The following is a 12398-nucleotide window of genomic DNA, read 5'->3' on the forward strand; positions in this document are numbered from 1 at the left end:
CTTCTCAGCACCTGAGATTAGCTACAATGCTTAATGGCTTCACCAAAATAAATATGGATATTGCTCTTAAAATGAGAACTCTGGAGATGATCAGCATTAGTGAAACTCAGTGAAGTGTTTGTCTTTCATACAAGGACAGGTATAGGGAATTTGCTGATTCTAGGTAGTCTTAAGGGATACTAGTTCCTAAAATGAAAATAATTGTGTGCATCCTAGAATCCTCTGTTTAGGAGAAAACTGTGGGTGATAAATCAGAGCAAGGATACACTGATGGAACTAGCTGCTGGACAGGGCTGCTTTATGAGAAGCTGATTCAGGTCAGGCCTGAAGGGCATAGAGAGCTGTTCAGAGAAGAGCTCACTGTGCATCATTTTGGGTAGCCCTTGTATTTGTTTTCCTCTCACTAAAAAATATACTGTTTAGAGAAAAATACAGGAAATAAAGAAAATATAGGAATAAAGGAAATCCCACAAAACAAATTATGAATTGTACAGCCTGTGAAAATTCTGCCCACAGTACAGAAGACAATCTTCCCCTCCCTCCCCTCATGCCAGCTTGTCTCTGTGATATCTTTCCACTTCATAAATCTCTTCCTTGATTTAGAGGCAAATCTGGGAAACGGCCCCTTGGGGAAACAGTTCCTGAAAAGCCTGCATGCCAAGCTAGAGGCATCTTCTCATTGAGGTACAAAGCAAGTAAAAGCCTCAGACTCATTGCATCTGCATGAGAGTTCTTGGCACCACCTAGTGGAATCATGCTGGTGATGGAGAGGACAGGTCCTAGAAGAAAACTGCAAATTTTCTTGGGTGGCAGTGGCAGCTCAGCTAGAACAAGGAGGCAGAAGAAAATGCTTGCTCTTTGTTCAGGGGACTCCTCCTCGTAGTAAGTAAGCTAGAGGTGATGCTACATCATATAGGGAAAGCATTATGGAGTCTCCCTGGAGGACATCACCTGCTGTTTTTAATGGCAGCTTTGCTACTACAGGTGGAGCCGTATATGCCAAGGGTGCACACCCTCTCTACTGTCCTGCAGTGGGATGGCCAATGATACCTTCCAGAGAGCAGGCCAAAATTGGAAACCCTCTGAAGAATCCTGAATCCTGAGCTGCAAATGAAGTTGCACTAAAGGAATATAGAAGATGACATAAAGTAATATCAAGGCCACGGGTTGTTTGAAAATGGGTCTGAGAGAGGGTGTAACTACCACTTTATGAGCAAAGTCATTAACTGGAGTTGATTACTCATCTACTTCCCTCCTCTCCTGTGCAAGAATAGTAAACAGTTCCCCAAGTTACACAAAAGATCAACACTGAGAACAAAACAATGCTTCTTGTTTTTCAAATTTTCCTACAGCTACCTCCCTTCCTGTCCAGGCTCCTCACCTTTCATCCTTCCTGAAGGATAGCCATCACCACCAAACACATGGAACTGTATCAATACCAAGCCCTGGTACTAAACCTCCAAGAACATTCTCACCTGGAAAAGGCTACTGGCTTGTGATGTTCACAAACTGGGGCATGTGTGCTTTGGAAGACTGCAAGCATCACTCCTCCCTGCAGTCCTCAGAAATCAAGTGAAGGAATCAATGAACTATCCAGGAGTAATGTTCTCAAATCAATTCAGCTCTTCATCTTTCTAAGAGAAGCAAGCCAAGGACCATGCTGAAACCTTAACCATAGGGCCCAGCCACTCTGTGGACACTAAAGACATGAGGGCAGTTTCCCAAAAAGCAGGTATTAGCTTTGGCATCCTTGGCCAATATTTAGTTCCTCTTTGCTGTTACAAAGCAGCCTTTCCATGCAGTTAAGAGACAGATTCACAGGGAAATGCAGGCAGCTACTTACAATTTCACTGGAAATACAACATCTCTGTACCTCTGAGCCTAGACTGCAGTACTTCAGGATCCCTGGAAGGCATATGGGGGAGGGGGAGTTTAAATCCCATTTCTACCCTGTCTTGAAATTCGTGTTATTGTTCATTCCATATAAAGCAGTTCTGAAAAGCTCCCAAGCCAAAACTCCCCACTTGCTCAACAGGGTAATGATTTACATCCCCTTTGCCAGGGTGCAAATGACACCTTGTGGTGCAAGGAAGCAATAGGATCCAAACCTTGTGACAGTTAAATGGGAAATCGCTGCCATGGATTGGACAGTGTGGGTACAATTTTGTGACCTGCAATGCTCAGCACTGGAAACATGCAGCACAGTGCAACAGCATCCACTCTACAGATGTGTCTCCTTTAAAGACATGGACACATGCAGTTTTAAAGCGCTTTAAGCAGCTAATTAGGGTGTCTTCCCCTCCTTCATCCCACAAGATGATAATTGCATTATAAAAATGAATATGTAACTAAGCAGAAACCACAGGAACAGTGATGGCAGAAAAGGAGATGGAACCAGCAGCAGCCTCACTCCACAGTCACAGGTGGAAGCCCTCACATTAGAGCGACTCATGCTCCAGTGCGGTTTCTGTAGCTGTGGGGAGGAAAACCTCAAAAAAGCCCCACATCATTTAGAGTCACAAGAGTCAGCGAATGGTTTAGTGCTTAAACAATCAATGTCAGGAAGAGAGAAGATCCGTGAGAGTGTGTTTGCTTCTTGTTCTCCCTGCATATATCTCCCCAGAATGTCTACAGTCATCAGGATATTTAAAAAGGAATAAAAAAAATAAAGACTTGGCTTGGCCTAACTGGGGCTATCACTGTAATTGTGGAAGGAAGTGAGAACATTACCAGCAGGGCCCCAGGGAGAAAAGAGCAAAGTGAGGGGAATGGAGACTGTATTTGTGGGACCCTGTGAAACTGAAGAAGTGTCAGAGAGAAGCGCAGTGATGCCTGAGGGTGGAGAAAAGCTCAAGGCAGTTAGAGCGTCCTGAAACAGCAATAGCGTAGGATCTGAGCTTGGAGCACAGCTGCACAGCTAGCACTGTTCCCGGGGTTCCTTCGGTAGCTAATACTATGCATGACCAGGTAACTGGGCACATTCTCTATACATTTAAAAAGAGAGGTATCATTGTAAACAGCTACAGGGATGATAAATATTTTTATTTTTTTCAGGGAAGAAAGGGGGGGACTCTTCCTACTGCCAGTTCTTCTCTGCCCCCTATGGAGCACAGGCAGCCTCTATTCTGCCAGTCCATTCTTCCACAATCCAGTGCATTATTATGAACCCTCCAGCACACACAGCTAATTAGAGAAAATATCCTTTCTAGCAATTTAAATGATTTTGGCATTTTCAGGAGGGCACATGTAATATTCAAATTACTTCCACTCTGCGCTGCCTTGTCTTGCCTGGCTCATCTTCCCAGGTGAATTTGTAGTCTCTGAAATGCTCTAATTTCCCACACAAGCTGTGTCAAATATAATTTTGGTGCAAAGTTGGTAATTATACGTAACATCAGTCTGATGTTAAAAACACTGAAAAATTTAGCAAGAAGAGACGAATGGAGAGACATAAGTCTGAGGCCAAGGAACGAAAGGCGTGCAGCCCCCTTAGTATTTGCGCTCATTAATTAATAATAGCATGTTTTCAGGAACTGAAAGGATGTGTTTCCTGAACTGACTGGAATTCACTTATGTCCCAATTACATTGTCTCAGTGCTTCGGTCAGGTCTTGCTGAAGAGTCCCAGCAAGAGTGCAAACCAAACGCAAAATCCAGACTCCCACTCAGACCATCCCAGCTTCAAGGGTATATAAAAGAGCAGAAATCTCACACCAGGGCTCAAACTCATGGACCAGATTGTCTCTTCCTCTGCCACCCCTGCTGCAAACTCCTCTAGAAGTAGTCAAGCAGATTTGCATCAGTGAGTCACCAAATGTATGGATACGTATTAGAATAAATGTAATTACAACTGTTGGCCCCAAAGTATTGGGCAAACATTTTAACAGACTTGTTCCTTTACTCCAAATAGAAGAATTAACATGAAGAGTGAATTATCTGACCCCATCATCAGCTCTTCCCCAAGGATACCAGGTCTGCCTGTTTCAAGGAACACCCCAATCCAGCCTGCTTTTTGACACCATTATCAGCACAGTGTGTGCCTCTTAAAAAACAATGGAGAATTTGAATTAACCTGTTCCATGCTAAAATCCACGCCAGCAATAACTGCTGGGAATCACAGAGCCTTTTGCTCTGACATTGTTGCTCCAGCTAATCTACTCATGGAAAGCAGTACCCAAGCATCTCGTCAACACTGAACTGCAGTTTCTGGATCATGTGAGAATTTGGACCCCAGGTGGCGAGGAAGACTTGCTTCATTTTGTTCCTGAAGGCTATTATGCCAACAATCAAAAACCATATTAAAAGGCCTGATCATATAAGCAAATCAGCACACCCAAACAAAGGTTAAATAAGGATTACACCCCAAAGGATTAAGTAAGAGCCACTGAATAAATCTCTTATTTCAGAGAGATGAGATGAGATGAGATGAGATGAGATGAGATGAGATGAGATGAGATGAGATGAAAAGAGAACCGATGAAGTATCAAATAAACTTTAAACTCTTGGACATAGGTGAGCCCCACTTTCATCCTATATTAGCCATTGTGTGCTTGTATACAAGGAACACAAGCACACATATAAGAATTCCAGACCTCGTCTTGAATTTAAGTCTCTGTGTTTCATGTGTCACACCTCTCTCTGTCTTTCTTCAACTCCACATTAAAAGAAGAACCTCCTTGTTTTGGAGAATGAACACTTCCTGCCTTTTCAGCTGACTCCATCTACCGCCTTAAAATCAGTTCTGACTTCTCTTGCCCTTCTTCAGTGTCTTGGGTTTGTGCCGCTCATTTAACACTGGCTAGCTGTGCATAAACATAAAATCCATCAGACCACATGGGCCAGAAAAAGCCAGAAACTTTCACCACAGCTTTAGGAAGTCCTTAAGACCCTCAGATAAAAGCAACTTTCTAAATGTAAAGAGGTTATGCTCAGCTTTTCCTTCTCAGTCTGAAAGGATAATGTGCAAGAGCAGAATAGGAAAAATGACATTTGATGTCAAATTTCCTGAATGCTAACTAGCTTTCCTTGCCTTTTTGAATCAGGTCTCCAACGTAAGGGCAGGATGTGGCGAGGTAGCTGGACAAATAAAGAGTTCCTTTGCTGCCATGGCAATGATGCAAACAGAGCAGAGCATATGCCAGAGGAAGTTGCCATAAATCAAAATTGGTCAATTCTGTTTAGTTTCCAAGCAAAGATCATACAAACTGGCTAGAACGGGCTTCACAGAGAAGCCAACTATAATTTTCTTCAGGAAAATGTACTGATTTGTAGATTATTTAGTCTTCTCGCAACTATCCTCAGGTCTGAAAGACTCTAATTTTGGAAACATACCATACTTTCAGGGTAGCTTGAACTCTGCCAAGGTCTTAGAAACATAAAGGGTAAGACTACATCCCCGTGTTCAGATTTTTTTTTCATTTGTCACTTAAGAAGTAGTGAAATAAATCTCACTTGGAAAGACATGCCTTTGTAACATAACTTTCATGGGTAAATCTTATCAAGGATTCTGCAGAGTGAGCTAAGAATGTGGAATACACATTTGCATAGATCACCGTCTTCCCTTTCCACGAGGAAAAAGTCTTTACAGTACTTCCCACTGTCTCACTGGTGGACCAGGACAGTATTCTGTGGTGCAGACAGGAATTTCTGTGACTCTTATGCCTATAAACTCATCCCTTTTGAGACTCAGACAACAAACTGGGCAATTTGGCCTTCACAGTGGAGAATGAAACTTCTATGATAAACACCATTCAAACACCATCAGAAGCAAAATGAAATCCAGCTTGTTCTTCAACAGGTATTTTGGTTTTGTGGGCTACTGTCATTAAATTTATTGGGAAAGGGGAAGGAGGAGGTTCTGCTCCATCATTTGAGAAGCTGTACCCTCAGATTGTTTTATAAGGGACCCAGTTGGCAACACTCACCATGCATGGCTCCATTACTGCATGGGGCAGCCAGCAAGCAAAACTCCAGTGCAAACCTTGCTGAGTCCTGTCAACACTTCATCTTGTCTGGGCTAATGTAAACCAGAACCTCACCCTCCCTGGGAGGGGTCAGATAGAGTTATAAAGCATGAGAGTGTTGACAGGGTCTCCAGCAACATGCTCCTGTTGTATCATTAGGTCCATATTCCCTGCATCTCACTCCTCCTGGATGATGCCTAGGTTCATTCTGATGCCAGAGACATTCTGCAGGCAAACATAGGCTTCTTTCCAGTTCACCCAACTCCAGCCTGCCCAATTCCTCCCCCTAAATTTCATATTTATACCTATGCTAGGAGAGTGCAAAGCTCTACTCAGTCAAAACAATGGAGCATTTATCCTTTAGTTCTTGATGCTTAGAGAGCACAGAGCAAGAAAGGACTTGACTTCTCCCTGCTCTTAACTGATAAGGTCCTCTTGGCTAGCCAGCTCCTCCAGCTGGTGGGGCAGATATAACAGGACAGAATTATTTTCTAGGCTAAGCAGAAACTTCCTGTCCCGAAGTCTACAAAACTCAGCAGATAAGCAGTGATGGATTTCAATGGACACCGACTAGGTGCAGGCTTCCTAAAGACAGTAACAACTTCACCCACAGAAATATTCATAATTAACAGATAAAATATGACAGTAGTATTTGCGTAAGGGTAGGCAGCACCCTAAAGAGCAACAGTTTGTGCTGGAATGGGACCAAGAAGGTCTCCATGACTTCACGCTAATCTAATGCAGCCTCTTTCTCACCCAGGGTAATTCATTAATTGTTCCCTCTAAGGCAGAAGCAGAGAAGCAAAGAGGCTGGTCAGGGGATTTTTACCTTCTTGTTACAAATGTCCTGTGGCCTGGCACAAAATAAAGGATACACTGATCACAGTCCTCAAGGGCTCTGAAAGAATTTAATGCTAACTGAAGTTAATTTTGTACTCCTTATTTAGACAAAGAGGATGAAGGAAGAGACAGAGTGAGCGCGCCAGGGGAGCAACTGATTTCCCGTCATTTCATTTCATTTCATTATTACCAGAATCAAATAAGCAAAAAACTCACGCATCAGGCTTTTATAATCATGAGAACTGAAAATGAATGAATACATTGGATTACTTTCTACTGACCTGACTTCAGAGCCATTACAGTGATAGAATTTAAGACTTTTTGGAGACTTTTGATGTCAGAATTTGCCTTTAACTCATGCAAGTAAGAAAAATAACCTCATCTAATCATAGGAATCTACAGCTTGGTCTTTAAGCAAAATGTGCACCCAGTTCAATGCTACACTCACTCCTGTCTCCTGAGGTTTGAAAATTAATTACCATTAAGCAAGGGGACAGAATTAGATACAGAAGAGCCAAGGTAAGATCCAGTTGCAGAGAGTGGTGGTTTTGGTGCTGGGTTCCCTGCTGGGACTTAAAATGGATTTCACAGCACAGCATGTGCCACCATAGTATGATGATGCTTTAATTTTCTCATTTCCCCGTCCAAACAGACTTAAGTTACTTTATGAAGTCTGTTGAATGGAAAAAGAGGGTACCTTTGGTCAGCAGTGCTTGATCACAACAGCCTGTAGCCTACAGATGTGGTTAACTCAATAGTAGGGCTGTGAAGGTCCCAGACCAAAGTCTTGCTGCTGAAGCAGGTGATGAGCCAACTGAAATTTGGGATACACTCATGGTTTTGACTATATAGCAGCAGAATGGTCTCCTCTAACTTTCTGTGTTAAAACCCAGCCAGCCTATGACCAGCATGATATAATCCAGCAGCATCTAGTTGGCTGCTGCCACCCTCAGCCTACCCCCACCTTCAGCACTGACGGATATGTCAAAGCAAAAACATCTCAACATTTCTGATCTCCCCGGGGTCACATCTGGTTTGAGTAAGGCTCCCCATTTGGTTCCAATCCACCGATTTCCTGCTACTGTCCATGAAAAAGAGTGCGACTCTGTGGCTTCCCCTGGGTGTAATGGTCTAATCTGTATCTTGTTGTGCACTGTAGAGGGGAGGGGGGATCGGTGCTACTTGGGAGCAGATTGCTCTTCTCCTGTGATTGTGTCCTGCTCTTATGCAAAGCACCTTTATTCTTGCCAGTAATGGCAGCCCCAGAAGTCCTGGTACCCTCCCTGTATCATCCATATTCCTCCAGCCTCCTAATTGAATCCTTTCCTGGCTAGGACAGGCCTTCCTAGTTAGAATTGTAATTTCCTAATTACAATTCTACTCCCTCCCGTCCATCTCCCAGTCTCATTGTGAAACACAGGGCAGGCCCCACAGAGCTTCTGTGGGTGGATGACTGCCCCAGTGAACTGCTCTTGTAGCTACTGGAATGCCACTCAACAGAACAGGAAAGCCCCAGACAGGTACAAGGTGGTAAAGGCATCTGCTCTGCCAAGGTTCTGGCAACATCAAGATGCAATTTAGTTCCAAGAAATAGCATCTAGTTCTTTTAATCTATGGCTTTAAAAGCCATTTATCTAAACCATCACTGTTTTGCAGCTGATGAAGCAGCCTAAGAATATGCACAAGAGTAGTGGCAGAGCCGAGGAGTTTAATGGGTCTCTTGCATCCTCATTCCATAGGATCCTCTCTGTAGGAAGGCAGTACCCATGAGTGATGTTTCACTCATGCTCTGAATGAGGCAGGGCAACGTACACAGAACAAATTCTCTTTTCTTTCTCTCATCCACTGAAAATCTCAATACTGAGGGAAAGAGGTCAGTTCTTTTCCTCACCTTATTTATCACCTAATTTACCCTTCTTCCTCTTAATCTGAGCTACATTATCCAATGCTGCCCCGTACAGCGCATAGTGATCTACGTTTTCTTTGCAAGCCCCATTCTGGAGCAATGCTCCAGTGTTACTACACTTAAGATTACCCTGTAACACATTATGTTGCATTAATTCAGACACAGCGTCACACTGTACCTTGGGTTTGATACTTAAACTGGTTTGTTCAAAGTTAGTTAACTTATCATATGAACTGCCTTAGGGTGTGCAGGAACAGCCAGGCCTGTGTTGAGGCAAGTAGAGTCAGGTAAACTGAGGTACAAACCTATCAGGTGTATGGACTTCAAGGCAAGTTCTCATAAGCGCTGGGAGGAGGCCCAGCACATCCAATTCCACTAAGTGCCATCACTTTAACTACTAACCCACACTCTTCTGCTGCACTAAGTACATCTGGATTCCATCAGAGCCTGAATATTATTAAAAAAAAAAAAAAAAAAAAAAAAACAGATCTTTGGAAAACAAAATACCTCAAAGCACCAGAACAAAACCTCTGATCTTGAGGCTTTTCAGCATCTTAGGGAATGAGAGATGCTATTATTGTTACTAGAAAGGCAACAGTACAAGGAATGATCTATAGGGCACAAGTATGTTTGTTACGAAATGATTTGGATCCACAGAGAAATTCCATATGTGGTTTCCCCTCTGATGACTAGAGGTTCCCACCTTGGCAGTGATCCTAGAGTCCCATGCCTACAGGCTCAGCAGCATGGAAAGAGAGGGTGGACGCTGGAGGAGTAATGGGATCATCAGGCGCTGAGGCTGCTGCTTGGCACGCCGACAATGTTTGTTTGCACCTCTTTGAAGATGAGAGATGAAAGTGGCGCCCACATGGGCTGCCTTTGATTAGCTTCTTATTTTTAACATTGCAGCTGCGATTATTTTTCTTTTTCTTGAAGCATTTCTTCCCCAGCACCAGAAACTCTGAGGTTTCCTTCTCCAGGGAGGTTCAACTTCAAGGAAACATAACAAAGAGAAGTGTGAATGTAAAGGAGACTGGACAACTCGGGGCCAGTAGGGAATTATGTAATTTTATTTTTAATTTTACTTCCATTTTCCCCCCAATCCCCCATTCTCAGTGGGTCTCAAAAAGAAAATACTTGTTTACTTCTTTTTTTAATAGGGAAAATAAATGAGTCCTGGGATTGTACAGAGCTGTCACGAAGAGAGAAATGTCTAATGGTTCAATTCCCAGCTCTGTCACTGAACCACTCTGGGACTTGGGGAAAAGTCAGTTCGCCCATCTGTAAAATGGGATTTATAATGCGTTGCTTCTCAGGGGTATTGAAGGAGTATGAGTACCATTGATGGAATGCTTCATGCACCTTGGATAGAAGGGGCAAGAGCCCTGTGAAGTGCTGTCCTTAATAGATACTTAGAGGAGTTTCCTTCACTGTGGTACTTATCTGACCACAGCAGCTGAGTGCCTTACAGCCACTGATGGATTTTTTTTTTCTATTACCTCTCTGTATCATAGGATTGTTGCAGAGGAAAGCAAGGCAAATGGCAAATGGAATGGAATGGACCCAGTCACACAGAGAAAATGTGGTAAAGTCAGGACTAATCCTTTATTTCTTAAACTTCTGCCACAGCCATTTGACTTTCATCCTAGTTGTATGGATTTTGTGATCTGAAGGCATGAGAGAAAGCCACCTTCCCTTCCTCCTACACTGACCAATCACACTATGGCTATCTTCCTGCTGGATGAGGGGCAAGCGGTCTGGAAAGGGAGTCACTGTTGTGCATTACTCTATTCCTAACGTAACATTTTGGGGTTTGTTTCTTTCACCTGCTAGAGTAGTTTTCAGCCAAGAATTTAATGTTAATCCAGTCATCCATAGTAAATGTTCTAGCTTTAAGAGGATGATGGTAGAAAAGCATCTAAATTTGCTGTTTCTTATTTTCAGGACTAATTTCTAGGGGTAGTATAGAGCCATATATGCAAGTGAAATCAGAGAAAACTGCTGGTAATTGATGCTTCCTAAAAAATAGCTTCACAAACTGCTGCTGCTTTTATCAGCTTAAGTTTAACTTCAGTCAGAAGGCCTTAAAAATGCAAGGCAGAGCATGACAGTAACAATATCAAGATGTAAAAATCTTGAGTGGAGATAAGAGGAACAGCCAAGGCTAAATAACAATCAAGCTCTCGATACTCACACACTTCAAAAGAAAAAACACAACTATGCATGTTTATATTTATTTGTGCTATCTATCAAGATATTTACCTGCCAAAGAGAAATGGGAGCACACTAGTTGAGTAAAAACTTGTGAGATGCTTATGCAAATCTGGCCAACTCTGAGAGCAAAATCTGGTGTTACCAAATATAATACCTGCTAAACCCTCTAAAAGACACTTCAGCCTTACTTTGGTCAGTCCAAAAAGCTTAGACTAATCCACATATAACTTAACCAGGTTTCCTTGTGTTTATGGCATTTCTCTTGCTCCCAAGAAAAGTTGTTCCAGCCCAGTACAACATTCAGGTAATCCCAATGGCCAAACATGATCCTGTTCAACCCAGCTCCCCATAAAGGAATAAACCAGTCTTACAGGCTCTCATCCAGGATATTAGGAAGAGATATACTGTACAGGACAGCTTATAAACTATACTTGCTTCAGATTCACTCCAGAGAAACAACATATTCCAGTCCTACTCCATCCAGTCACCCAGACTCCAGGATATTACCAAATTTACTGCAGGCCATCTGACCATACCATGTAGCTCACAGTAAAGACAAAATCTATACCTAGCTACAGTGAGGAAAGGAGGCACCTCTGTGGAAAACCTAGTTATGTCATTCAAGGAGATCAATGGAGAGCCCAGGTCTGGAGGCCAGTGACCTTGGATTAACACAAAACTTAAAAGGAAAAAAATGAATGGTCTCAATTCAAGAGACCATAGCTGTTATTCCAGAGAATTCAAAAACTAGCCCTGCAGCTTACTGACCAAGGAAAAGTGCTTAATTTTGAAATAGAGTAAATACTCACCCATTACTGGTACAGGAACAGAGTCACAGAGCTGCTTTCCCAGGACTCCCAGGATGGCTGCTGTGCTACAGAGACAGGTTCTTGGTGGCATCAGATGTAGTGTAGCACTTTTTAGCAGCTTTTCTGGAAGAAGTTACTATTCACCCTAGAGAGCTTTCTATGGATTGTCTCCAGAAGGTGCTCCCTTGGGGATCTCCTGCCCAGGTAACTGTAAGGAGGTGGCAGGGGAGTGAGGTACCTGCTGAGGGATCAGGAGGCCACATGCACTGGTAGGATAAATTTTAAGGGCTCAGACTCCTCATTTCTGCCTCACAGCATCCTTTTCTGCCTAAGCCTTTTCTCAACTTTCTCAACTGCTCCAGCTCATCCTTAACCCCCTCAGGTAAGCCTAAACCACCCCAGCCCAGCCTCAACCACCTCAGGTCAGCCTCAACTGCTGCACATCAGCCTTAACGGCCCCAGCCTAGTCTCAACTGCCCCAGCCCAGAGCAGCAACAGCCCCTGAGAGGCTGGTCAGGGGGCTCCAACAGTCACAACATGGTGGCCACGGAGAGGGTGCCCAGTACTCAGCTTACTGAGGAACCAGCACACCTCCATGTAGATGACACAGCCAGATAGTGCTGCATAGATCGTGAGGAAAGGTAGCCAGGGCAGGAGACTGATGCCT

At 43.3% G+C, this 12398-nt stretch overlaps 1 protein-coding gene across 6 annotated transcripts in view; it reads right to left on the reverse strand.

Annotated features, from left to right (window-relative positions):
• Nucleotides 1-12159, reverse strand: part of CASZ1 (castor zinc finger 1) — a 276777-nt gene extending 264618 nt beyond the window's left edge. For all 6 annotated transcript variants that reach the window (XM_053962743.1, XM_053962740.1, XM_053962738.1 and 3 more), the window contains exon 1: nt 11732-12159. The gene's annotated coding sequence lies outside the window, so the exon portion shown is untranslated. The remainder of the gene's footprint in view (nt 1-11731) is intronic.
• Nucleotides 12160-12398: the final 239 nt, after the last annotated feature.

The sequence above is a fragment of the Vidua chalybeata genome, chromosome 22 (genome assembly GCF_026979565.1).
Source record: "Vidua chalybeata isolate OUT-0048 chromosome 22, bVidCha1 merged haplotype, whole genome shotgun sequence".
In the NCBI taxonomy this organism is placed as follows: Eukaryota; Metazoa; Chordata; class Aves; order Passeriformes; family Viduidae; genus Vidua; species Vidua chalybeata.